This window comes from Felis catus, chromosome B1 (genome assembly GCF_018350175.1).
Source record: "Felis catus isolate Fca126 chromosome B1, F.catus_Fca126_mat1.0, whole genome shotgun sequence".
In the NCBI taxonomy this organism is placed as follows: domain Eukaryota; kingdom Metazoa; phylum Chordata; class Mammalia; order Carnivora; family Felidae; genus Felis; species Felis catus.
The window spans coordinates 30,595,796-30,623,166 of NC_058371.1; the positions used below are offsets into that span (position 1 = coordinate 30,595,796).

Sequence of the window (27,371 nt, forward strand, 5' to 3'; positions counted from 1 at the left end):
TTACATTGCTAAATCCAGTGGTCTATTTCAGTCTCTACCTTACTAATTACACATTCCTGTACATTTAGTAACTCTCGCCTTCTTGCTACAGGTTAGAACACCATGCTGTCTTGTTTTTTCTTCTTTACTGGTTCCTCTTCTTATCTCTGACCTCTTTCGCATGCTCCAGGGCTCAGTCTTTTGTTCTCCGTCTATATTTATTCTTTTGGTGATGTCCTCCAGCAGTATGATTTTAATTACCGTACATACCTAAAAATTATACCAAATCGGGGGGCCTGGGTGGCTCAGTAGATTAAGCGTTGGACTTTGGCTCAGGTCATGATCTCTCTGTTTGTGAATTCAAGCCCTGCATAGGGCTCTCTGTGGGCATCACAGAGTCTGTTTGGGATCCTCTCTGCCCCTCTCCGGCTTGCTCACATGCACTGTCTGTCTCTAAAATAAACATTAAAAACAATTATACTGGGGTGCCTGAGTGGCTCGGTTGGTTAAGCGTCCGACTTTGGCTCAGGTCATGATCTCACGGTCCGTGGGTTCGAGCCCCACGTCGGGCTCTGTCCTGACTGCTCAGAGCCTGGAGCCTGTTTCAGATTCTGTGTCTCCCTCTCTCTCTGCCCCTCCCCTGTTCATGCTCTGTCTCTCTGTGTCTCAAAAATAAATAAACGTTAAAAAAAATTTAAAAAAACTAAAACAATAAAAACAATTATACCAAAATTATGCCTCCACTTGATCTTCCATCTGAAATCCACATGTATAAATATAGCTGCTATGTACCATCTCCATTAGGATATCTAATAGGCATTTCAAACATAACATGTCAAGACTGAAATTATGGTATTTCCCCCCAAGTTTATTTCATCCACAATTTTCCCCATCTCAGTTGATACATCGCCATCCTTCCAGTTGCTCAAGCCAAAAATCTTGATGTCATCCTTGACTCTTTCTTTCACATCTCACATCCAACATAACATGAAATCCTATTGATTCTTCAAAATGTATTCAGAGCTCTACATGTCTCACTACCACTATCACACTTTCCTGAGCCTCTTGCTTGGACTGTTGCAATAATCTCCTGAAACACCTCCTTGATTCCATACTTGCTTCCCGACATCCACAGTCTCTTTTAGCAAAGCAAATGGAGCGATTCTTTAAAAAATTTTTTAATGTTATATATTGTTGAGAGAGAGAGAGAGAGAGAGAGAGAGAGAAAGAGTGAGCATGAGTTGGGGAGGCAGAGAGAGAGGGAGACACAGAATCTGAAGTAGACTCCAGGATCTGAGCTGTCAGCGCAGAGCCTGACACGGGGCTTGAACCCACAAACCGTGAGATCGTGACCTGAGCTGAAGTCAGATGCTCAACTGACTGAGCCACCCAGGTTCCCCTAGAGTGATTCTTTTAAAATGCAAGTCAGTTCATATGGCTCCATTGCTTAATATCCTGTAAAAGACTTCATTTCGTTCAGAGTATAAGCCAAAGTTCTTACTACAGTCAAAAAAGTCTACTCCTTTCTGCCTCTCAGTCTTACTTCTCTGACATTAAATCCGGCTACTTCCTTGCTTGATCACTTCTCTCCAGATATATTGAGTTCCTTGATGCTGCTTGAACTTCCCACACATGCTCTTGCCTTCTTGCCCTTCTAGCCCTGCACTGGCTTTTTCTTCTCCCTAGAATGTTCTTCCTTGAAGACCCGTATGGATAGCCCTCACACATCCATCAAGCCTTTGCTCAAATGTCACCTTCTCAGTACGTTGCAATTCTGATCATTCTTTTAAAAATCCCAACTATCTTCTACTTACTACCTCTGTCTGGCTTTTGATTTCCATTATTCTGTTCATCCTGCCCCCCACCCCCGCCAATGTGCAGTCTCCTTATTTACTGTGCTGTTATTTATTGCCTAGAATCTAAGTTTCCAGGAGGAGAGGGGTTGTTGTCTTTTGTTTCTTAACCTTTTCTTAAGTACCTGAAAGAATGTCTGCCACATATACTCAAAAAGCTTTGTTGAATAAATGAATGAATAAAAGAATAGTTTGTTTTGTTACACATATAACATGGTAAATAATAGAATAAACTTTTGTTAGTCAAGAAACAAGTCTGCATATTCTAAAAGTGATAGTAAGACTCAGACACAATACACACACATACACATGCACACACACACACACACACACACGACAATCCCATCTCTTTCTAGACCTTTCTACTTATCTAAGTCCAAGGAAATGACTTCTGGCTATTCAGGAGTAAAACTTATTTATATGTGAGAGTCTCTTCCCTAAGCTTTGGCCTGCTCCAATATCTCAATCAAAGTGAACAGCTAGTATCTACTTTTCGTGCTCAACAGATTTGCCAACATTTTATAGTATGAAAAAAAATGTCTCACGGCATGGAATTTGGGCTATTGACAGACTATGTAAGGGAATCTGGAGGACTTGGGGTAAAGTTCAGTGTTTCACTGCAAAGAGCCCCCGGGGCAATGTTCTCAAGAAGAATCAATAATTGGGAGGCCAACTATAACCTTGTTCTCCTCAAATATGAACCTGGTTACTTTATCAAGAAAACAGATGTTTATTGCTTTCAGGCAGAAAATAATAAGTCAGGCAGGTTTACAAGCCCTCGTTCCATCTTGAAAGCATTTCTGTCAGCTTCTTCATTCTAGAAGAAAATTACCTAATCAAGCCCTGAAAGGTAGATGATTAGTGGGTGTCACACTTGGCATCTCATTTCTTCTTCTCGGCCGAGGATATGAAGATGCTATTGACCTCCCACTTAGGGAAAAACATATTTTTGACAGCCGAGTTGTCTCAGGGCTTTTTTCTGGAACGAAGAAACCATGCAACTATATGCTAATGTAGAAGGCCAAGGGAACCTGGCATGAGGCTCTCAGGACAGCTCTAATCATGGTTTAGAAACAATGATCCAATAGCTGGCATTTATTATAAGGGAGAGAAGAACCTTATGTCCTCTCCTAAAAAGTAATTTGTAACAGGCTGAAGGAGTCACCCAGAAAATCTGTTTATCCTTTCTGATGATCTGAACGTTTTAGAACTAACTCCCATCTATACCTTTTGGGAAAATTCAGTAAGGAACAATGATGGTTATAAGAAATGGTCAGAGTCTCTGAGTCTAAATCCCAAGTTGAGAGAGCACTCAAACATGGGGGTGGGGGATTCCTTTGAATGCTCTAACTTTCAAGTGTTTTTTTTTTATGTTTATTTATTTATTTTGAGAGAGAGAAAGAGAGAGGAGAGAGAGAGAGAGAGATCGAGAAACGGGCAGAGAGGAGAATCTCAAGCAGGCTCCACACTGTCAATGCAGAGCCAAACATGAGTCTCGATCCCATTAACCAAGAGATCATGACCTGAACCAAAATCAAGAGTTGGAGGCTTAACAGACTGAGCCACCCAGGTGCCCCACTTTCAAGCATTTCAATAACAATTTTCAAAATACATGAAGTGATGTGTGAGAAAGGGAAAGTTTGGAGATTTTGTTTACCTTTTGAGGTAGAGAACAGCCAGGACCAAAGGGGCCTGAAGAGTCTTTAGCCACACTGGGTTCATATGTTAGCCACAAGTGGAAGGCAAATCCAAGCATTGCTTGCAGATTGAGTCAATACATGTTTTACAGACATATGTAACAATATTTTTCGTATGGGTGTCCCACTAAATGAGGTTAAGAAGAACCTTTCAAGCTAGTCTCAGGATTGCTTCAGAGTCGGCTGCTAATAGTCAAATATGCCATCTGGATCCACCAGCTGCAGTTTGTCAGCAAAGGGAGGACACTCACCCAGTGTCCCCCTTATGTGCTCTGCTTAATTCTCTGTTATTTCACGTGGGTGCATCGTACCTTCCCACAAGGTTGGTAACTGCCAAAGGCAGGGAAAGCGTGGTGTTTGGAGGTCACCCACCAGGGTTTGGGTCCCAGTTCTTTGCTTAGTAGCTATAAAGCAAAGGACCAGTCATTGAATATCTATCTCCGAGCCTGGGTTGTTTATTCCATCTGAAAAGTGGAAAAGTAATCAAAACAATACCCCTAGCATAGGAAGAATGTAAGGATCCAGTGTTCAAGGTAATTTGTAAATAAATATTATTAGTTTCCCAAGTGTCATGTAATTCTGTGTGCCTCACAGCATAGGTCAATTATTTACAGTTGTTCACCCGATTTTCTTGGTCTTTGTTGAAACATCTCAGTCATTTTATCTTAAGAAATCGGGTTACCCAGTGGGGAGGGAGGAAGATATGAGAAAATTAGATTTGCACCTCTACAGCACAGCCATTATTGTGCGTCTGTTGCCTCTGCTTATCTAAATGCTTTACATTCATGAGCAGGTCCTCCTTGTCATACACACACTCCCAAATAAGCTCATGAAATTCGTGGAGTTCATTTTTAATGTAATGTCCCCAGTTCGGGGCATCTGATATGCAGATTAACCCACAGGTCTGCAGGACCACTGGCACTTCCCCCTCCTCACTCTCTGCAGCTATGCAAATTGATGCCTACAGATAGCATGGAGCATGGACATTTCATTTGGTTAATTTCCTCTAGAGAAATTCACGTCTATGGATGTTTTAATGAGCTGTGGAATGATATTTCCATGGTCTTAACACCTTGGGCTTCAATTAAGTACACTTTTTTTCCCTTGGTTCTCAATTCTTGCTTTTAATGACCAAAATACTATTTGCCACCCACAGGAGTAGAGGCAAGAGAAAGTTAGAGACATTTGTGGAATGTCTAAATGACGGCTTTCAGGAAGTATAAATCCTCTTTATTGGGGAGATGTTGCCACTGTGAACAAAACAGTAGGCAAAATGTAAAACAAGAGGGAAATGATGTTAAAAATAGGAAAGAAATCAAATAACTTTCCCAGCAGCCATGACTAGAGAACCAACCAAAAATTGCCTAGGTCATGGAGGCAGGAGTTGGGCAGGTTAGATAGAAGGGTACATAGAAAGCGATGTTAATGAACAGAAGACCGGTAGTTGGGCTGCAGGCCAATATCTTTCTCTCTTTTGAACACATTTCTTGTCAAGGTATCACATCTTTTAAATATATATTCCTTTTTTTTTTTTACACGTAGTACTGACTCAGGGAGGGCAGTAGTAGTTCTAAAGTTACAATTATTTGCTGAATTTTATTTAAAAATTGTTCCAGAAGACCAATATTGGTGATCACAGCTCATTTTCAGTAATAATGAATATATTAACTGATTATGTAAGCACTTTTTTCTTTGGATAGTCCTATGGTCAGCCAGAACCTGTCATCAACTTGTACCATTCTGGGTCATCTGCCCCACGGAAAAAAATGATCTTTTATAATTTAAAATCGGAAATTTGCTAGAGGAGAATGAGTCAGGATTGGAACATATGAAATTTATAAAATAATACTACTAGTTTATATTTATATCGGGTTGTATTTCAGAGAAATGTAGACCTAATTCTCTTACAAAAAGTTGAATATAGTTAACATAAATACTTTTTTTATAGTTGAAGAAACTTGGTTGACAGTGGCCTGCCTAAACCTGGGACAGCACATCCTTTGCCTTGTAATAGTTGCCTTCACTTTTCTTATATAATAACTCGTCTTTTAATACGAGGTCTGTGGAAAGGAATAATAAAGCAGCTTTTTCTATTCCATTCTCCCACAGCAGGTCTCTTTCGGTGCACCTTTGATCTTACTACTGTCACTATCCTTCTCTTCTGTTTTTTTTCCCTTCCCAATGTGAGGAAAAGGTTAGCGGGAAGGTAGTACAGCGTACTTTCTGTTTTTATTCATTATAGCCATGAGTAAAAGATATTTCTTGGACTTCCCAAATCTGGAAATAATGATACTTTTAAGGAAAATTAACACTACCAATATTGATTACAGAGAATATAGAAAACCTAAATATATGAATAAATATGACTGAAATAGGAAAAAATTTAAGGTTATCCAAAATTACTGCAGTGTAGACTTAACATGGTGAAGTGTTTAAATCTTTGAAGGATAATTAACAAAATAGACTGTCTCAAAATATAGTAAAAAAAATGTATGATCTCAAAATTTGACCAAGAAACAAACAAAAGAATACTTTAAGCAAATCTCACCGAAGAACAGAGATGTAACTAAATAGAAGCAACCAGCACCAGCGAATTTTTAAACATTTATAAAACTAACTTTTATATGGACACGCAAGTTATGAAAGAGAAAAGGGATTTTTATTTATATAAATGTATTTCATATGTTTGTCTGTATAAAGTTTATTATGTAGCCAATTCTTTATGGACAAGGTGGCTTTGATGAACAAGACAATCTGAAATGGAGGGTCATGGGTTGCATAATGCAATCACCCAGCAAAGAATTGAAAACATCATGGTTCAAACGGGAAAACTACTTGCAAATGGATAAAAATTCTATACATTTTGGCTTAGGGTTCTTCAGCTAGACTAATCCGTAAGTCTGCAAAATGAAATAGAGGTATATTTTGTCTCAGTAGTCAACAAAATTTAGTGGTCAAGAGTCTTTAGTGCAATAATTGTTCATATTGTTTTTATGGGAATTGTCCACTTTGGCAAGAAACATTTTTTTAAGTAGGCTCCACACCCAATGTGGGGCTTGAACTCACTACCCAGAGATTAAGAGTCACATGCTCTACCAACTGAGCCAGCCAGGCATGCCATGGAAATTGTTCACTCTGGAAACCTTTCACTCATGACTTCATTTCAATGGTTGGAGGGCTTAGTGTCCATTCTATAGTGACCACTAGAGACATTGTAGCAGGGGTTTTCCTTAACACTGCTGCTCTCACACTGATTGGTGACATATCAGCCAACTTGCTTAAGAATGAAATTAAAAACTGATACTGCTTTAAATACTTTTTTTTCCTTTAATGTGTTATCAAAGTTATTGGCTTGATAAGACATTAAAAAATTTCCCTGTTTTTTTTTTTTAATTTCTGGAGGATTGTTTATCCCAGGATTAAATAAAATTAAACCATAGAAGATTAAACTATAGAGCTTCTGAGCACATTTAATAAATGGGTGAATATACTCTTTGACTCTCTAACATGGGGACAGAGTATGGCATGTTTCTAAAGTTTAATTTATCATAGACTTCTTTCTTCAAGGAGGGCAATTGTTCTATAAAACACATTTTGGGAAACTCCATAAATATTTCAATTCAAGTTGAGAACAATAGAACATGTCAAGTGTATCTATTTTTTAACATTATTTCTGAAGTGCTCATACAGCACAACAAAATAAGAAGTTTAATGGTTCAAATGTCGAAAAGTAGGCGGTAACCCCTTCATTTGGAAATTGTGTGATTTCCTCCTACAGAATGCAGAAGAATTAACTAAAACACTATTAAAATTGATCAAAGAAATGAGAAAGGACACTAACATAACGTATAACTTCTATAAAATGCTACAAAGTAAAATTGAAAACTTCTTTTCTGATGCTCAGATTAGCCATTTTCAAAAAAGAATAAAAATGCACAAATGAGTGAAATTTTGATTTGGTGAGGACGCTCGCTAAAATAATTTCATGAAGTGAATTTTCTGGTTTCCATATACCCATTTGGTGGACTCCATCATATCAAGGACTTAAATCTGCCAAGTGCAACATTCCATTCCTTACGTTATTAAAAATCTCTCTTCTCTGGCTAAGAAGCAGCACTTCTTAGACTTCTTCAGTTTCATCACCAGCACTAGGAATGGTTTATTTCTCCCAGAAGAGCCATTTTTCACAAATATACTAAGGTTTTATCACTTAAGAACAGCTACTGCATCTGAGAGAAGAGAACAGGGCTAAGGTGAGCACAAGTGAAGAGAAGCTAGCTAGCTCCCCTCGGCACTATTGAGACTGGCTTCCACATATCAGGCTCTTTGTGTATACAATTCAAATTTATGCCACCATAGAACTGCAGATTACTCTGTGACATGAACCTCTGAGGTTGTTAATAAAGAATACAAACCATGATATTAAATCCCTGAATGCCAAAGTTTTATTGACCTACAGATAAATACAGTAATATTTATCATCCACTATGAAGATTAGGTTTATCATTTTCATAGAGCCCTAAAACATTTCAGTGTGGGTCAGCTAGGATTAACTCACTTCAGCTAAAAATATCTCGCAGCATGGAGCTTATAGCCACCTAGTAAAAAGTGTGTATAATATCTGAAATTTGTGAGACTGTATACTCTAATAATGTAAGTGCATTCAGCAATCAATAATGCATGGGCATCTTCAAAATAATATTGTGTGGCAGATTATAGATCATCTAATATTAAATAATTCATCTGTTTAGTGCCTTTACATCATAAAGGTTATGAGTCCCATTTAACACATAAGGAAGCATAGGCACTAAGAGGTTAACTGGCCTTTCCAGGACCTCATGGGAAATTGTTGGTAGATAGAGAATGAAGGATCAAAAATCCATTGCCTCAAGACATTTCTTCTGCTCCTTGGATTTTGTTTTTCTACGATTAGAAAGTTTTCTTATTTCAGCTCTTAGAATACTCTTGATATGCTATAAGATACTAAAGTGTAATCATACGCATAGGCATATAGCATAGGCAACGTACACACATACACAAAAGAAGAATGCAGAGAATCATTCAGGGACAGTCTAAGTGACTTGAAATGATACATAATTATTATATGTAGAAAGAGAATTCTCCTTAGCCTTGGAAATTTTAACTGGGCTTCAAAATACTGAAATCATTTTCAAGCTACAGTGTGTTTAACACCCATCTGCCTGGGAATATTGTTTTTGTTTTGTTTTATTTTATTTTATTTTATTTTATTTTATTTTATTTTAATCTTTCTACCTTTCTTTGTTTCTTTCTTTTCCTTCTACTACATCTTTATTTCTTTTTAATTTTTTTATCTGAATGTAGTTAACACACAGTGTTACATTTGTTTTAGGTAGACAACATAGGGACTCATGTTCTCTCTATATTATGTTATGCTCACAAGTGTAACTACCATCTGTCACAGTACAATGCTATTACAATATCACTGACTATATGGGAATCTTCATTCTAAACAGTTGTCACCAGGTAATTCTAAGGCAATTATTCCATAGGCCACATTTTAAGGGACGTTGCAGGATAGCATAGGGTTTAAGAGTTCATGGGGGCTTCAGGTGAACCTAGGCTAAAAATCTCTTGCCGTGAATTGGATTCCTTCAGAACCAGACCATGAGTTGGATTTGATGTCCACTTATTTGGGAGGCCATTCCAGAAGGAAAGCAATTAAGGCAATAGAACATGTTAATAACCAATCGGCCACTGTGAGCAATTAGTCCTCAGGCCCACTGATGACTGCTGGAGGACAGCCATCTCTCAAAGCTGCCCTACCCAAAAGCAAGAAAGCCTCGGTATGTGTCTACTAATTCCTGTCTGTCATTTGTTGAAGCTGCAGAAATAACTTTTTTTTTTTCAACGTTTATTTATTTTTGGGACAGAGAGAGACAGAGCATGAACGGGGGAGGGTCAGAGAGAGGGAGACACAGAATCGGAAACAGGCTCCAGGCTCTGAGCCATCAGCCCAGAGCCCGACGCGGGGCTCAAACTCACGGACCGTGAGATCGTGACCTGGCTGAAGTCGGACGCTCAACCGACTGCGCCACCCAGGCGCCCCAACTGCAGAAATAACTTTTACCCCCAGGTCCTCCCAGGCTGTCCTAAAGTGGGCTTAACATGTTCTGAGGGCCATAAATATCTCTCAGTCAGAGTGATTTGCAAAAAAAGAAGCTATGTTTGAAGTACAAACCTGCAGGTGTGTCTGGGAACAATGAGACCTGAGAGGATAGCTGATGGGAAGCAAAGGCATCGGCTACAATCATTCTTGGTGCTTCTCGGATCTACTCATGTCCTTTGTTGAGTTCACTCGTGTTAGGAATGCATCACTGTTGTGGCCACACAAAGTTGATTAAGGAAAAAAAAGACATAGCAAGATGGTAAGTGGAGCCACCTGCAGTCCCTATGGCTTCAACGAGTCCCTATTTCATTAGTAATATTCATCCTTTTCCCCTATCATGTTTTCCAAGTCCTTTCAGCTGCTTTTGGTTGCCGGCAAGGTAACTCATTTCTGAGATTTCTAATCCCCCCATTTTTAAGATTTTTGCCAGGCTCAGTTGCTGCAACTACCCATTCATGGTTATGACTGGGCGTTGAGTACTAACAGGCACCCGCAGTGAATCTCCTGAGTGCCAGACTTTCTTTTCCTTGATGGCATTGTACAGCAGCAACAGTATGTCCTCATAGTAGTCAAATACTCCAGTTAAGATATCTACCGGCATGAGTAGCCCCAAATGACTAAGTAGTAGCAGTAGCCTTGGGGTTAGTGAACCCTACACTCTGTCCCCTGATATCAGCCTTCCATTCCAGGGATAGAACATATAATCCAACAGAGCCTGGTGTAGAGACAGAAAGCATAAATTTCCCAACGGGGTCTCTGAAAGTGATTGTAAGAATAGTTACTCCTACCCCAATTCTTTTGTTCTTGATCCCATGGATTCTATCTACATAGACCATATAATGGCTATTGGCACATGGGTTTTACACATGTGGCTTTCATTTTGTTGAGGTAATTTCTTTCTTCCTAGTTTGTTGATAGAGTGTTTAATTTTGTCAAATACTTTTAATGCAGCAATTGAAATGATCATCTGATTTCCCCCCCTACATTCTGTTAATGTGATGTGTTACATTTATTGATTTTCACATATTGAACCATCCTTGCATTTCAGGAATAAATCCCATTTGGTCATGGTACATAATCCTTTAAAAAAATTTTTTTTATGTTTATTTATTTTTGATAGAGAGAGAGAGATGGAACACAAGCAAGGGAGACATAGAATCGAAGCAGGCTCCAGGCTCTGAGCTGTCAGTACAGAGCCCGACATGAGGCTCGGGCTCACAAAGTATGAGATCATGACTGAGCCGAAGTTGGACGCTTAACTGACTGAGCCATCCAGGTGCCCCAATCCTTTTAATGTGATGTTGAATTCAGTTTGCCAGTATTTTGTTGTGGATTTTTGCATCAATATTCATCAGGGATATTGGTTTGTAGCCTTTTTATTGTAGTGTTTTAATTTTTGTATTAGAGTAATTTTGGCCTCATAAAATGAATTTGGAAGTGTTTTCTCCTCTTTAATTTTTTATAAGAGTTTGAGAAGGATTGGTGTTATGTTTTTAAATTTTTGGTAGAATTCTCCACTGAAGCCATCTGGTCCTCATCTCTTCTTCATCGGGAAGTTTTTGAATACTGATTCAATCTTGTCACTAGTTGTGGCCCTGTTCATATTTTTTATTTCTTCATGAGCCAGTCTTTTCCTTAAGAGTATGCTGTTTAATTTCCACATGTACTTGAGTTTTCCAGTTTTCCATTTGCTATTGATTTCTAGTTACATTTCACTGTGATCAGAAAAGGAACTTTGTATGATTTCACTTTTACTAAATTTGTTATGATATGTTTTGTAGCCTAACATGTGACCTACCCTAGAGAATGTTCCACGTACACTTGAGAAGAGTACGTATTCTGTTGATGTTGAGTGAACCGTTCTATTTATATCTGTTATATCCCATTGGCCTATAGTGTTATTTACATCCTCTCTTTCCTTATTGATCTATCTAGTTATTCTGTCCATAATAGAAAATGGGGTATTGAAACCTCCACCATTATTGTTACTGTGTATTTCTTCCTTCAACTCTGGCGATGTTTGCTTCAGATGTTTGGATGTTCTGCTGTCAGATGCATATATATTTATAATTGTTAGATATTCCTAGTGAATTGACCTTTTTATGTTTTTATCCTTCTGTGGCTTTTATGAAGATTTTGACTTAAAGTCTATGTTTTCTCACATACATATACAGATACATTCACATAGATGTATTTCTTATCCTTTTGCTTTCAGCCTATATGTGTCCTTAGGTCTAAAATGAGTCTCTTGCACGTAGTATTTAGTTGGGTCTTGTCCTTTTAAAATGTATTCAGTCACTTTCTATCTTTCAGTTGGGGAGTTTAATCCATTTACATTTACATTTAACCTATTTACATTTAAAGTAATTAATGATAGGGAAGGACTTACTATTACAGTTTTGTTCATTGCTTTCTGTACGTCTTTTAGCTATTTTATCCCTCTTTTCCTTTCCTGCTGCTTTCATATTTTGTTGATTTTTTTTTTTTTTTTAGGTTATACGCTTTGGTTCCTTTCTCATTTTCTTTTGTGTACCTTCTATGTGTATTTCCTATGTGGTTACTGTGAGGATTATACAAAACATCTTATAGTAATACTAATCCATTTTAAATTGACAATGCCTTAATTGCAATCGTGTGCAAAATTTTACTCCTTTAATCTCCCCTGCTTTAAGTTATTGATGTCATAAATTGTATTTTTTTTATATTTTGTACTCACTTAGTTTTATAGTTATAGTCACCCTTAGGCTTTTATCTTTTAAAGTTTACTACCAGAATTAAAAGTGACTTATGCACCACCATTATAGTATTTCACAATTTTCTATTTATCTATGCATTTATTCTTACCAAACAGCTTTCTGTTTTTTCATGCTTTTGTGTTCTTGTTTAGCATCCTTTCATTTCAACCCAAAGGACTTTCTTTAGCAACTTGCAAGGCAGGTCAGTGGTATGAACTCCCTCAGCTTTTATCCAGAAGGCCTTTATTTCTTCATTTTTGAAAGACAGTTTGCTGTATATTGTATTCTTGGCTGGTAGTTAATTTTTTTTCAACACTTTAAATGTGTCATCCACTTCCCTTCTTGCCTATAATGTTTTTCTAAGAAATCCATTGATAATCTTGTGGGAGCTTGTATGTGATGAGTTGCTTTTCTCTTGCTGCTTTCTAGATTCTCTCTTTGTCTTTGACTTTTAACAATTTGACCATAATATGTCTTGGTATGTGTCTCTTGAGATTTATCCTAGTTCAAGTTTTTTGAAGTCTCTTGAATTTGGATGTCTATTTCCTTCCTCAGATTGGGAAGTCTGTTGCCATTATTTCTTCAAATAAGAAATTACCCTTTTTTCTTCCTCCTCTTTATACAGACTTCAATAATACTTATATTGGTTCATTTGAAAGTCCCTTAGGTTTTCTTTACTTTGCATTCTTGTTTTCTTTTTGTTCCTCTGACTCCATAATTTCAAATGACCTATCTTAAAATTGTCTGTGGCACTGGAGGTCTCCTGGTGTTGCAGGAATCTGCTGAGCTCTCCTCAGTTGTCAGTGATCCCCAGGCTTCCAAACTAGGCCAGTTCTCCATTGGTGCTCTGAGTCAGATGAGACAGAAACCAGTCCCTCAGGCAGCCCCATGGAAAGCCAGAACTTCAGACATACAGTCCACATTTGTCTCACCTCCCATGGGAAAATGTTGAGCATTTTCTCCTCATTGCACAATGCTGCACTGACTGGGATTAGAGCTATTGTGGATAAAATGCAATGGCTTTTCTCATTTGTTTCAGTACAACTATTCTTGGTTTTGTGATTATTTTGGTAACTATTACTTTTTAATTGGTTTCTCTGTTTTATAAAGGCTTGCTGTGCTGTATTTTACTAAGTCAGTATCTCTGTGGTAGAACAAAGTTTGGAGCTTCCTATTCCACCATCTCGCTTATTCAATTCTCTGAAGAGCTGTTTTTTAAACAGTGAATATTTCTCTTCCTCAAATGGCATGACCTCACTCTGGAACCTAAGGAGTCTGCATTGCAACCCAAGTTTTAATGCTTGGGATATATTCTACAATTCACCCTGGTCTGCTATGGAGACTTTACAGCAACTTTGGATAGGCCAGGTCATATGATCCAAGTAGCAGGACCCATGTGTCAGAACCAGACCATGATGCAGAGGCCTCCCTTTTTCTGACCACCACCCCAAATTGGCAGATTTTCAAGTCAGTCTACAAATGTGTTGAGCGATATTCCCCACTATGTTCTCTCTGATATATGAAGAGTTTTATCAAGTATTGTGCTTATTTCTTAGTAGTAAGAAGTATAAAGCGAAATAACTTGTTTTCCTTTTTTTTTTTTTTACCTTGGAGAGTGTATCCCAGAATGCCCTAGACTATTGGTTACCAAAAATTTTGAAGCTCCCTAAATATGTACAGAGTATTTCCCATTCTTTATCACTCTTGTATCCCACCAGATCTTATCCAGAATTCTTTCCACTTCCTATTCACCAGATTTAATTTTCATGATGTCATCACCATAAGAGATCAGCATCATACTCTGCAGAATGTCAAGATTATCAAGGTTCCTTATGATTTTAATAAGACAGAGCGAGGAAAGTTAGCAAAATCCTAAAACAAGACTATGTATTGTTTTGCAGTTTATTCTAGGTGAATGAAAAGACCTTTTTTTTTCTTTATGAGCAATGAAAGAGTGCATATGTTATATCAGTAACTGTATGCCAAACTTCAGAGGTCTACTCTAGTAAAAATCCTACTCCTGACACATTGGCTGTGATTGAGGCTACCAATTGGTAAAGTTTATGTAGTCCATCATAATCTTCCATGTTCTGTCCTATTTTCACAAGGACCAAACTGGTCAATTCAATGAGGATGTGATGAGGACTACTGCCTCTGCATTCCTTAAGTCTTTGAGGGTGACACTAATTTCTGCCCTTTTATCCTCCTGAATTCAAAGCAAGTTTTTATTCTAATAGAAAGTGTTGCTTCTTAGGGCCGTCAGCATGCTTGTTTACTCATTCATAGACATTACAAGCTTGCCTTGAACCCATTTTGAGTATTAGTGAATTCCCATGCATTGGGAGTCCCCTGAAATTGTGTGCTCATGGCAAACACTATATACAATCAGTGAGAAAAACAATGGGGGTGTATGTCTCTTCTCTCTTCATTGTCCATCAAACTTTACTTACAAAACCCAAATTCAAAGAATTTCAAGAAGACTGACTATGCCAGAGCATTCAACCAAGCATGGAGCCCTTCTAAACATGGGGTTCTGGGAGACTGCAGAGGTTGCATGACCATGAGGTTGTCCCTGGCCACAACCTGACATAGTGGAGTTGTCAAGGGTGATTGCAGAACCTCATTTAATGGGAGGTCATACAAAATTTTCCCTAAGACCTAACCCAGTTTCCCTAAGAAGCATCACGTTACTAAAGAATATCTTTTTGCAAATTAGAAAATTCTTTAATACTTTTTTGTGCCTTTTTAAAAATAATTGCTCTGATTTAAATTCAAATGGCACGAAAACAATGTATTAGTTAATTTTGTTTGTTTATGGATATTTTGTATCTAGGAGTTTTACCAAACTTTTGGGCTGCAGCCAGATAAGAGCTATACTTGGGCTGACTCCCAGTTCCGAAGATTGTGGATCCAAGCCCAAAGTTTAAGGTCAAGGACTAGGGACTCTTTGGCTGCTTGGAACTATTAGAATAGAGAAAGAAAGGGCCCCAGTGACCTAAACATTGAAAAGAGAAATATTAAAGCCCACTGATTTGTAGCACCTCATTTCCTACCACATCGAGCTCTCACAAGGGGAATCCATTAGATTTTAGAATAGAAGGAAATCCATCACATGTATAAGTTCTTGCTTTTAAACTTCTGGTTAAATATGAAGGAGATAATGCTTGGTAGTCAAGGGTAAAGGGAAGATTAAATGATCTAGATCGACCAAAGGGAATCTGGCCATAGAACTATGAACTCAGGGAGAATAGGAGATAATTATAAACTTGTGTGTTTTGTAAATGACTTTAGGTCTAATGCCAGGTCCATGAGTCTATGAGAGCCATACTGTCTTGTATTTTATTAGATTTTGCAACAGCAGTAATGGGTTGGGTTATTTAGCCACCTTCCCTCATTTGACCTAAGACTATTAGGAAAATGACCATAACATTCCCAATATCTCTGGAAGACAAGAGAAAACTGTCACTCAACTATATGAAGGGTGAGACGACAGTTTAGGTAGATAAGAATGATTACACAGTAGGCAGAGATTTGGGCAATGAAAAAGCTAAAAGTAAATTCTAAATTTCCTGCCCTCCAAACCATGCTCTCCATTCAAATACATTTTGGTCCGTATTTTAGGTGATTTTCTCTGTGGTCTTAAATGGGTTTTTACAAGGTCTGTGGAGTTTCTACATGCTGTTACATATGTTTTAGTAATGCTGATGTTAAGTTTTGCATGTGTTTTATTTTATTCCCCTAGTAGTCTTAAAAGTAGGACAAGAATTATTTAAAGGGGAAAAGAGATTATTATTTCAGTTTAAGAGTCTCAATGGAATGGGGAAAACTTGGAAAGTGTAAAGAGTTCTATATTCCTATTAAGTGTGATTCAAAGCCACCCTTGGTTTTACACTATCTCTATCTATAATTTTACTTCTCCCTAGCATTTTTTTCAGACTTGCACAGCAGCTAATCCTCATAAAGGAAAAGCCACACATGAAATTTAAACTCCAACACTTTCGCTAAAATTCCTGTAGGAAAACATCTTCTCCCTCTCCATGACTTTATGAAATTGACTGCATGGAATATAGTCAAATTTCTCCTTTCAATATTCACTTTTGGAGGGAATCCAAGCATTAACTAAGAAATGTATAGAAAATCAGGGGTGATTGGACATAGATTATCTGGAACATGCTTTTGTGGTCTTTAGAAGTTAACACTTCATGGAGGGAAACATTATTAGGGCAAAAAAAAAAAAAACCCTAACAACATGCACATCAAATTTAGCTACTTATCTAGTCTAATAAATATCAGTGTATGAGAGCCATACAACACGTACATCTGTACTTGTAAAGAATTCCAAAGAAGCCCTGTGAACAGGGCCACATTTTAAGTTTTGTGCAAAAAGTCATCAGATATTAGAAGGCTTCCCGAGTTTTCTCCCCAAAATAGAAATTAAAAAATAAGAATTTTATTTGTTTTATTTTTTCTTCAAATAGAAATAAAAAATAAGAATCTTACTTTCTTCCCAAATGAGAAATAAAAACAGAAAATTTCTCCCCAGATTATTTGTTAGTAGGAAGCAGAAGGGAAAGAGGAAGGCTTATGGACAAAACCCCTTTTTTTGGTCTGAGTCATCAAACCCTGAAATGTTCAAGTCAAAAAGCAAGACCAGTGGATTTCACACTGTCATACTTCAGCTCTCGGGTATCTCAGAGGCCATGGTGGAGAACAAAGGAAAGACCATGGTATGGAGCGACCAGCTCATGACTCCCATTTCAGATGCCTAGGTTTTCCTGTTCTTCAGTCTTACCTGGGAATCTGCATAAAATAATGTGAGAAAAAAAGAATTCTGCTGCTGAGACAAAGTTTGGAAACTACTTGATATAATTAATTCTTTCATTTTTTTAGGTAAATAAATTGAGATCAAGAGAGGGAATGATGACTTTTTCTTATCATTTGGTTACTCATCATAGTACTATAGATAACTCTAGAAGTCTCAATGACCCACCAGCAATAGTATTTAGACCACATAAACTTGTGATGTATGAAAAGCTATAGTCCCATTTCATGTACTGCCTCCTCCTTCCTAATGTTCCATTTGCTTACATCCCCATTAGGTTACTAAAGCAGAGGGTTACATCCCCATTAGGTTACTAAAGTAGGTGACTGCTAGTCACCTACCCAGGATCAAGTATCCCCCCTCTCCTTAATAACAGAACCCCGGTTTTATTGCCGAACATAACATACCCAGCTGAAGCACTGCATTTCCAAGCCTCTTTTGCAGTTAGAGGTGACTTTGACACTGAGTTTGGACTAGTGAGATGAAAGCAGAATTATGGTGTGGGACAGCTGAGAAGTCTCTTTAAAGGGAGTCAGCCCAGTGTAGATGTGGGCCTTTTTTCCCCTTCTTTCTTCTCTTGAGAGTCTGGGGTGTAAACTTGACAGCTGAAGCCTACAGTGGCAGAGCAGACACAAAAGGTACCTTGGTTTCAGATGATTTCTGGAGGCCTCCATACCCGCCCTCTTTTATTTAGAAGAGTTAAATCTTTGTGTGTTTAAACCACTTAGTGACCTTCACACATACTTAACACCTTATCTATGCTGGTGCTTTCCAGAAAACAACTGGTCTTTCTTCTTATACCCATTATGAATAAAAAGTAATTACTTCTCTGTTTCATTCTCTCAGAGTCTGGGGCCTTTTAAGATTACTTAATAATATTTTCAATAATGACGGACAATTAAGATTTCTTCTTCCAGATAACATTTATCAGGGACATTCAGCACCTTTCTTTTTATTTTGTATTTATTATGTTCTTATTCAGTAAATATGGGCATGTCTTATATAGTCACAACATTGAAATATGTAATTAGCAAGAATGCAACTTCCCTCCAAATAAGCAAAAGAGAATTTAAAAATAGAAAAGAAATTACATAAATGGAATTGTTCAGAGGAATCATTTGAATTACAAAAAAATTTTTTTGAGTATAGTTGACTCAATGTTACGCTAGTTTCAGGTATACAACATAATGATTCAACTTCTGTATATATTATGTTATGCTCACCATGAATGTAGCTACCGTCTGTCACCATACAACGCTATTATGATACCACTGACTATATTTTCTATGCTATGCCTTTTATTCCTGTGACGTATTCATTCCATAACTGGAATATATTCATATTGGAATATATGGAATGTATTCCATAACTGTATATCCCATTCCCCTTCACCCATTTTGCTTATCTCCCACCTGCCCTCTCTCTGGCAAAAATCAGTTTGTTGTCTATATTTATAGGTCTCTGCTTTTTATTTATTTACTTATTTGTTGTGTTTTTTTTTATTCCACATATGAGTGAAATCATGGTATTTGTCTTTCTCAGTCTGACTTATTTCACTTAACATAATACCCTCTATGTCCATCCATGTTGTCACATATGGCAAGAGCCATCCTTTTTTATGGCTGCATAATATTCCTCTGTGTTTGTTTGTGTGTGTGTGTGTGTGTGTGTGTGTGTGTGTGTGTGTCTTCCTTATCCTTTCATCTACTGATGAACATTTAGGTTGCTTCCATTATCTTGGTTATTGTAAATAATGCTGCAATAAACATAGGGGTCCATCTATCTTTTTGAATTAGTGTTTTTGTTGCCTTTGAGCAAATACCAGTAGTAGAATTATTGGATCATATGGTATTTCTATTTTTAGTCTTTTGAGGAAACTCCATACTATTTTCTACAATGATTATACCAGTTTTCATTCCCACCAACAGTGGATGAAAGTTCCTTTTTCTCCACATCCTTGCCAACACTCTTGTTATTTCTTGTCTTTTCAATTTTAACCACATTTAAGATTTTGATTTATAGTTCAGAATTTTGAACAGAATGTAGGCTAAATAGATATTTTTATAGTAAGGGGATGTTTATTCTTCCCTTGGATTTTACCTCACAAACAGCCATTTGGTGAAAGTTCTTGGTTTCAAAATACAGGCTAGAGGAAAACCCAAGTGTTTTACTTTGAAATTATTAGAAACTTTGAAATTCTACCAAGTATTCAGGGTGGTTATTAAAAGTTATGTTTTCAGTGCTTTCAGCTACTATCTAAATTCTGAGAATAACTTGTACCTTCAAAACTTGAAATGAACATGTAGAAACTCTTAAAGACATAGGATCTGTCAATAAATACAACGCACACCAAAGACACTTCTGACTTTAGAATCAAGACACAGGCGGTTAAAGCTAGATATACTTGTGAGAGTGTGCAGTGCAATTTCCTCATTTCTCCTTTGTGTTAGTGGGTAGAACAAAATGAGAACCTCAGTTTTCTGCTGACTACTTTATTTTTTCCCTTATCTTAGACTATCTGCTTTTAAGTGCAAGAAGGCTATGTTGGGCACATGCCAATAGAAAATAAAGGAAAAGGAAGAAACAGATTGGACTCTAGATCCTACACTGGCTTCAGACCTTTATGAATCTTCTGATATCCGTGGCCTTTCCTGCCTTACAAGTATTCTGAGGGTTTAGTCAGTCAATAAAAGAAGGAAGGGAAGGTATGTTCTCAGCTATTAGTAGTTAGTCCTTTCTGAGTCTTATTTCACAGGGAACTTATCATTTTCTGAAATAAAATAGATGACCCTTATAAGGTGAGAGAATGACTTCCAGGTACCATCTTGAAGATCATGTGTTCTTTTCTAGCCTAGGAAGGGTAAGTTTTCCCACAACTTTGCTAGTGGAGGCAGTGGTAGAGGTAGATATTACAATATTTAATATTTGTTTTCCCTTTTATACTCTAAGTCCCTTCAGGACAGAGAACTGACAAAATTTATCTTTGAGTACAAGGAAATATTAACCAGCACAGTGCCTGGCACCTACCTATTGTGTGTTTCCATCATGAAAATTGTGATGTTAATCCCTAGATAAGTTTTTTTTTTTAATTTTTTTTTCAACGTTTATTTATTTTTGGGACAGAGAGAGACAGAGCATGAACAGGGGAAGGGCAGAGAGAGAGGGAGACACAGAATCGGAAACAGGCTCCAGGCTCTGAGCCATCAGCCCAGAGCCTGACGTGGGGCTCAAACTCACGGACCGCGAGATCGTGACCTGGCTGAAGTCAGACGCTCAACGGACTGCGCCACCCAGGCGCCCCAATCCCTAGATAAGTTTTGACATTCATTTAATCAGTTTTGTGCTAGAGTTGAGTTCTTGGTTTATGTTGTGTGTTCGATTTACCTCAGGAGACCAAGAAAAAAAATCTATTCACCTAAAAACCAACAGCTATTCCTACTGTGTCCCAGGTATGGAAGATAAAGACTAGGCCCTTCAAAGTTCCTACAGGCTAGTAAAAATGTACAGCATTTTCCACATGCACAAAATTCGGGAGGTAACCTTTATAAAGTTATTTGTATAAAGGATATCCTTATAAACACTAAGTTGTCTCATGAGAAGAAGCAAGGGGACCAACTTTCTTAGAACAGAGGGCTCAGATTGGAGCCATAATGAGAAATAAATTAGAACTGACAAAGGGCTCCATTTGAGCAAAGGCCTTAACTATCAGCATGAGAGTTTGACCCTGTTCTGCTTAGCAACACCGAGCCATGGAAGACTTTTTTATTTTTTAATTTTTTTTCTTAAAAAAAAAAATTTTTTTAACGTTTATTTATTTTTGAGACAGAGAGAGACAGAGGATGAATGGGGGAGGGTCAGAGAGAGAGGGAGACACAGAATCTGAAACAGGCTCCAGGCTCTGAACAGTCGGCACAGAGCCCGACGCGGAGCTCGAACTCACATACCGCGAGATCATGACCTGAGCCGGTCAGACGCTTAACTGACTGAGCCACCCAGGCGCCCCCATGGAAGACTTTTAAACATGGAAGTGACAAAATGAATGCTGTATTTCAGACACATCCTGGAGTGTAGAATGGATAAGCAGCAGAAAGTCTCTATAGTCAGATAGACTAGGTAGTTGTTAATTTCTGTCATCAGGGCCTGCATTGAATTTAAAATTGAAAAACACAAATTCATTCATTCAGAAAATATTTATTAAGCACCTTATTCGGGCTGGACCTTAAGTTAAGAATTGAGGATACACCTATGTTTCTGCCTTGTAGAACATACATACCAGTAGAAAGTAGTGGTGTGTGAGTGTGTGTGTGTGTGTGTGTGTGTGTGTAAAAGAGAGAGCAGTATTTAATTGAATAAATGGAGAATGACATAAGGAAAGCAAATTTGGTACAGAAGATGTAAACCTTATCAAAAACATGCTTAACCTCCCTCACCTGAAATCAGAGAAGCAGGTATTAAAACCATAATGAAATAACAGACTGGCAATATCTTTAATAGGTGGACAAATAGCAGATGTTAGTAAAGATATGAAATGATGGAAACTGGATTGCATATATGAGTATATGAGTATATATTAGTATGTATTGTATGAGTATAATATATGAGTATGAGTATATATGAGAATATATTAGTATAAACACCATCATGAACAATTTGACAATGTCTTATAAAGTTGAAAGTATACATTATTTAACAAAGATGAAATCCACCAACATATCTGTTGATAAAAGAATGGAAGAATAAATGAAATACTAATCACAAATGAAAACTAATGGACTGAAACTATATCTATCAATGTGCAGGAATCTTTATATATGATGTTGAGTGGAAAAAGCAAATTACAGAAAAATATGAGCAAAAAATCATTTATATGAAGTTTATAAACATACTAGTTGAAGTTTATAAACATACTAGTTAATAGTATATACTAATTTTACTCAAAGAAATGATTGAGGATAAAAAGCATGTAATTTAGGACAGAGATACTTTCAGAGGCCTGGGGAGATAAGATTGGGGGTAATACAGACAGACTTTAATTTTATGCATTATTTTTTATTTCTTATAGTGGATAACAGACTAAGAATTCAGTGTATTTTTGTTCATTGTATTATATATCTTTCTTTATATCTTAAATGATTCCTAATAAACTTTAAAAAGCCTTACTCATAATATGATATGCACATCACAGACATCCTGCAGCAGCCTAATGGTAAGGGACTGACTGGTAATATACTGGTTTTCAGGAAATTTCTGACAATGACAAATTTCTACAATGACAAATTTCTCTATTACTTAAGAATAATGACTATTGACTGGGCACTCTGAAATTTCCAGGGAATTAACTAGAGCTACCAAGCACTGTCCCTCTGGAAGATGATGCTTTCTTATGTAAGAATGTATTTGAGAAGTGTCTTAGAAATGGTCTATTTCTTTCTTTCTTTTTTCTAACATTTATTTATTTTTGACAGAGAGAGACAGAGCATGAATGGGACGGCCAGAGAGAGAAGGAGACACAGAATCCAAAACAGGCTCCAGGCTCTGAGCTGTCAGCACAGAGTCCGGCATAGGGCTTGAACCCGTGAACTGTGAGACCATGACCTGAGCTGAAGTTGGACACTTAACCGACTGAGCCACCCAAGAAACCCTGAAATGGTCTATTGCTTGACCACATCCATATAATCAAACATACCTAGGCAAAATATTGACTTTGATGATGCAAGCTAATGTTCTGCCTATAAACTGGCAAAGGTATTGCTAAGCCTATTTAAGGACTTAACATAGGTTCAATTTTCCTATTTCCTGACAAAATAACGATGATGGATGGGTCTGAGTCTTCCCTAGAGTGGCCCAGAGTCTCTGGAGATGGAGCTTTCACTATAAGGAATGTTCTTCCCTACCCCACTCCAAGGTCAATACAAAATCCAGCCTTGGATTTCGCATTAGGTGGCTCCTGGCTGCCTGTTTCAGGCTGTCAGTCTCCCCTTTGTATACAATATGGCTGAGTTGTCTTCTGGGTGGTGTCTCCCTCTAAAGACAGAGTCAGGTTTCTCATTAGTTTGCAAAATAGCTTACTGCACTAACTGTATTCTCAGCTGAAATTCCCAACACTGGATGAGTCACTCTGAAGATCCTGTTGAAGCCAGTTTGAGCAGCTTTCTCATGTTTACAGCACAGAAAAATCAAAAGCGTAACATTTGGAGTATGACCTGCACTTTAGATGCATCCACTTGGACCGATGGGTACTTGACCAGCCGAGGGTTTATTGGACTGCTCTCTTCTTTTAATTATAAACTATTGAAATCCACCCAAGAGTTCTGACTGAAATCCGGTGACTGGAGTTATAATAAAATCAGAATTTCTGTGTTTTTCTGGGAGGGAGGCAAGGCAGGGATGTTAGAGCCACTCAATAAGCACTAAATAAATCATGTTCCCTTGCTCTGGTGCGAAGGGACCTAGCACTTCCTCTGCTAGGCCCAGCTGATCGACCTCTATAAAAATCTTAGCAGGCACTTGCGTCCCAGCAGGAGCTGTACTGGGATGAAATCATGGAGTGCCTGAGGACAGCACTCCCCTCCCCATTCCCATGGCAACTGTCAATCTCATAGGAACAGAAGAGATGTCTTAGGTTTGGGATTTCTTTTGGAATGCTCTCTGGGATGGAAGTGCCGTATTAAATTTCAAAGATTCAAGACTCAGGGGGAAAGATCTGCTCTTCTATTGTAATGGTAGGGAAGTGCGCCATTTTCTTTTTATTGGGAAAAAAACCTTGGCCAGTTGATGGAAATTATAGGTTGGCATATTTGCTCAAAATAATACAGAGTTATTTACAGAAGTAGTACCGCTTGGTATTCGGGTGGCCTATCTCAGAAACTCAAGCATTCTCTGACATTGTAATAATGCAAGCAGAGGACGGATGTCTAATAATCAAAGATGATATAAGCAAACAAAACAAACTACTGAACTGAATGAGGTCCTTGAGAACACTGAGATCATGTTAAACATAAAGCTTGCGTTGAATCTACTGGGATTCATGACTTATGAAAGTATCCCTTCATGCTTACAGATCTCTAAAAGGAATAAACTGAATATGCAGAAAATTTAGAGAACCAAAAGAAATAACATAGGGTAGGTAGAAATGCAGGGAACATTGGACAGAGGTTCTGTGATATCTGGCTTTGTCTTTTTTACTAGGTGGCTGAGTAAACTTGGACTAGTCATTTGAGCATTCTTTTTTCTTAATGTTTACTTACTTATTTTGAGAGAGAGAGAGAGAACGAGTGGCGAGGAGGGCAGAGAGCGCAAAAGAGAATCCAAAGCAGTCTCCATGCTCACCGTGAAGCCCGACCTGGGGCTCAATCTCACAAACCGTGAGATCATGACTGAGCCCAAATCAAGGGTCACATGCTTAACCAACTGAACCACCCAGATGCCCTTGAACATTCTTAAGCCTAGGTTTCCTCATGTGGGTACATCGAGGAAACTGGACTAGAGGTTTTCAAATACCTGTCCTTACTCTCAGAACCTAGGACTTACATCCTTGACAGGACTGAGAGGAGAGAGCTACAGAGCCATGTCAGGAAGAGAAATTCAGCATTACTGATTTCTGAAGACAGGCCTCAACTAGAGAAGGTATCAGGTGGAAGGAAATGATAAAGGAGATGAATTTCTCCTCTAAAAACAGAGAAACTTGATGACCACTCCAGAACTTTGACTTCTGGATGTACGCCTTTTCAAACAAAAAAAGAAACACTTAAATGCCAGTTAGTTCTGTCTTCATGTATTTTCTCTTCTGTTGTATTCTTTAAATTTTTTTAACATTTATTTATTTTTGAGAGACAGAGCGAGACAGCACATGAACAGGGGAGGGGCAGACAGAGAGGGAGACACAGAATCCGAAGCAGGCTCCAGGCTCTGAGCTGTCAGCACAGAGCCCGACACTGGACCTGAACTCACAAACTGTGAGATCATGACCTGAGCTGAAGTCAGAAGCTTAACAGTATGAGCCACTCAGGTGCCCCTCTTCCACTGTATTCTTGAAAGAAACTTAATATTTTCTAGAGAAGGATAAGGTATAGATCCATACATGAATAACCATCAGTGAAATCCTCTCCCATTTTTATTTTAGCCCATATAACACAGAACAGATCGGGACATGGCATTCTGAAAATAAGTCGTCCTCCGATTGATTCTGATAGTCTCTCCTTATGTCTTCATAGTCCATTATAGCAACACAAGAGCAGAGAATTGCTGATACCAGTTAAGGAGGGGTTAGGAGGTCTGGTGTTGTGTGTAGGTGACTGAACCCTCCTTCAGAAGGGAGCTAAAAGTCACCTTTCATGCTTTACTCCAAAGAGCAGAGGACTGTGTCTGATCTCCTAGTCCATAGATCTAACAGAGGCATGCTCACTGAGTTTAATAACCTCTCCAGGAAGGAGCTGTAGTAAAAGAATAAAATGTTTCTGCCAATGCTACAATTTTCAATGTCACAAAATCCCAGAGGTCTTCGAGGTTCAGAAAGGGTCACATTCTAGTCAAATGGAATAAATATGAAATTGGCTTCATTTCATATCATGTAAACGTATGATAAGAAATTCAAAGATGAAATGTATGAAGCATATTGGATGAATGGCAGTTTTATATTTCTAGTACATTCGATACATTTTGTCTTTATTGAACTTAGTACCACATGTGGTATCTGGACTGGAAAATTGAGCCAATTTGGTACTGTCATTTGTATTTTATAATTAGGAATGGCGTGTAATATATGGACATTTGTGCCTTTTGTTTAAGAGTCTATAATTTTGAGCCAAACAAAACCCTCAATTAGTACAGATTTAAGTCAGCAGCTTGTGAGCTAAGGAGGAAAAACTCAATGTCAAATGCCATTTCTTAATTTAACAAACATGAAATGTTTCTGCCCTGCAAGCTCTGATCTCTGGGATTTCCTGGTGTTTACATTTCACCTCGGTAAATCCCCATACTCCACATGAAAATTAGCATTACCTTTAATATTTCCAATATGATAACCTTCTCTCTGCCAAATCCAATTAGCTTTAGAAATCTAAATTTCTTCTCACATAAAAATCTTTGAAGTAATAGGGAAAAACTTGTAAATGACTAAGCAACAAACACATACTGTTTGTCATTTATAATAAGTTTACTAGAGCAAATATTGTAGGAAAAATCTTTAAAATAATTTAACTCTTAAAAAACAAGTTTGTTGCCATACATTTTTTAGTTTAGGAAAGGCTATATAGCTCAAAATCCTTTCCTTTTTCTTTATTTAGCGATGTGGCCTCACTGTATGTATTCATCTTTAAGATGCCCTTCGTTCTTTTTCCTCTCTTCCATTTTTTAAACTTGCATTTTTCGCTTCCTACTGAGACTTTCACTCTCCTCATCATTAGGAAATAGGAGAAATTTCATTCACTGAAGGTTGATCTCCAGTAAGGAGGAACAAAAAGAATGTTCTCCTCCATTCTCCTCCAGCAACGAGGAACAAAAAGAATGTGCCTCGAATTTCTGGAGAGATTAGAGAATGGGTTATTCTTCAATAATTGGAGATTCCTTTTATAGGTCATCAGAAAACAAGACAAAGCAAATAAACACTAACAATATTGCTAAGTGACCCAATCTAAGTTCCACAAACTTAGAAAGTTTCTTGTTTCTTTGTGTTTTAAGGAGCCCAGCCTCTCCAACATGCATATGCATACCTACCGTCCTTCAATCTCTCAATCTGTAAGCATCTAGTGCCTTATGCTCTCTTGTAAGCCTGAACAAAAACCTAAAATTGTATTTTGGATTCATGCCAGAGTTGAAATGATAACAACACAAACCATTTGCTATCTGGGAGTCAACTTGTATTTAATGTGGAGACAAGTTATATGTTAAAGGAATGACTTTTTCTAAGAAGATCTAATACACCCATGGGTAGGGTCATATGTCAAAGCATTGAGCCTTCTCGTTCCTTTCTCTGCCAATCTTAAAAGCCACCTGTGCACGAGACCAACCACTTTTTTCTACCACAAAGACGTGGTAAACATTCAGAGAAGGTTCAAGGTCTGACCATTTACTCACAGTCATGCATTGATTCTACCAGGTAGGAAGGAGTGAGAAGTTGAAAAAAGTAGAATATTTGGA

At 37.8% G+C, this 27,371-nt stretch overlaps 1 long non-coding RNA gene across 5 annotated transcripts in view; it reads right to left on the bottom strand.

Moving 5' to 3' along the window:
* Window positions 1-27,371, bottom strand: part of LOC102899518 — a 280,549-nt gene that overhangs the window by 46,082 nt on the left and 207,096 nt on the right. For 4 of the 5 annotated variants that reach the window (XR_006596442.1, XR_002741652.2, XR_006596441.1 and 1 more), the window contains 2 exons: window positions 17,642-17,846; window positions 9,750-9,885 (listed from right to left, as the gene is read on the bottom strand). This is a non-coding gene — a long non-coding RNA (uncharacterized LOC102899518). The remainder of the gene's footprint in view (window positions 1-9,749; window positions 9,886-17,641; window positions 17,847-27,371) is intronic. The other variant, XR_002741653.2, reaches the window with a different exon arrangement.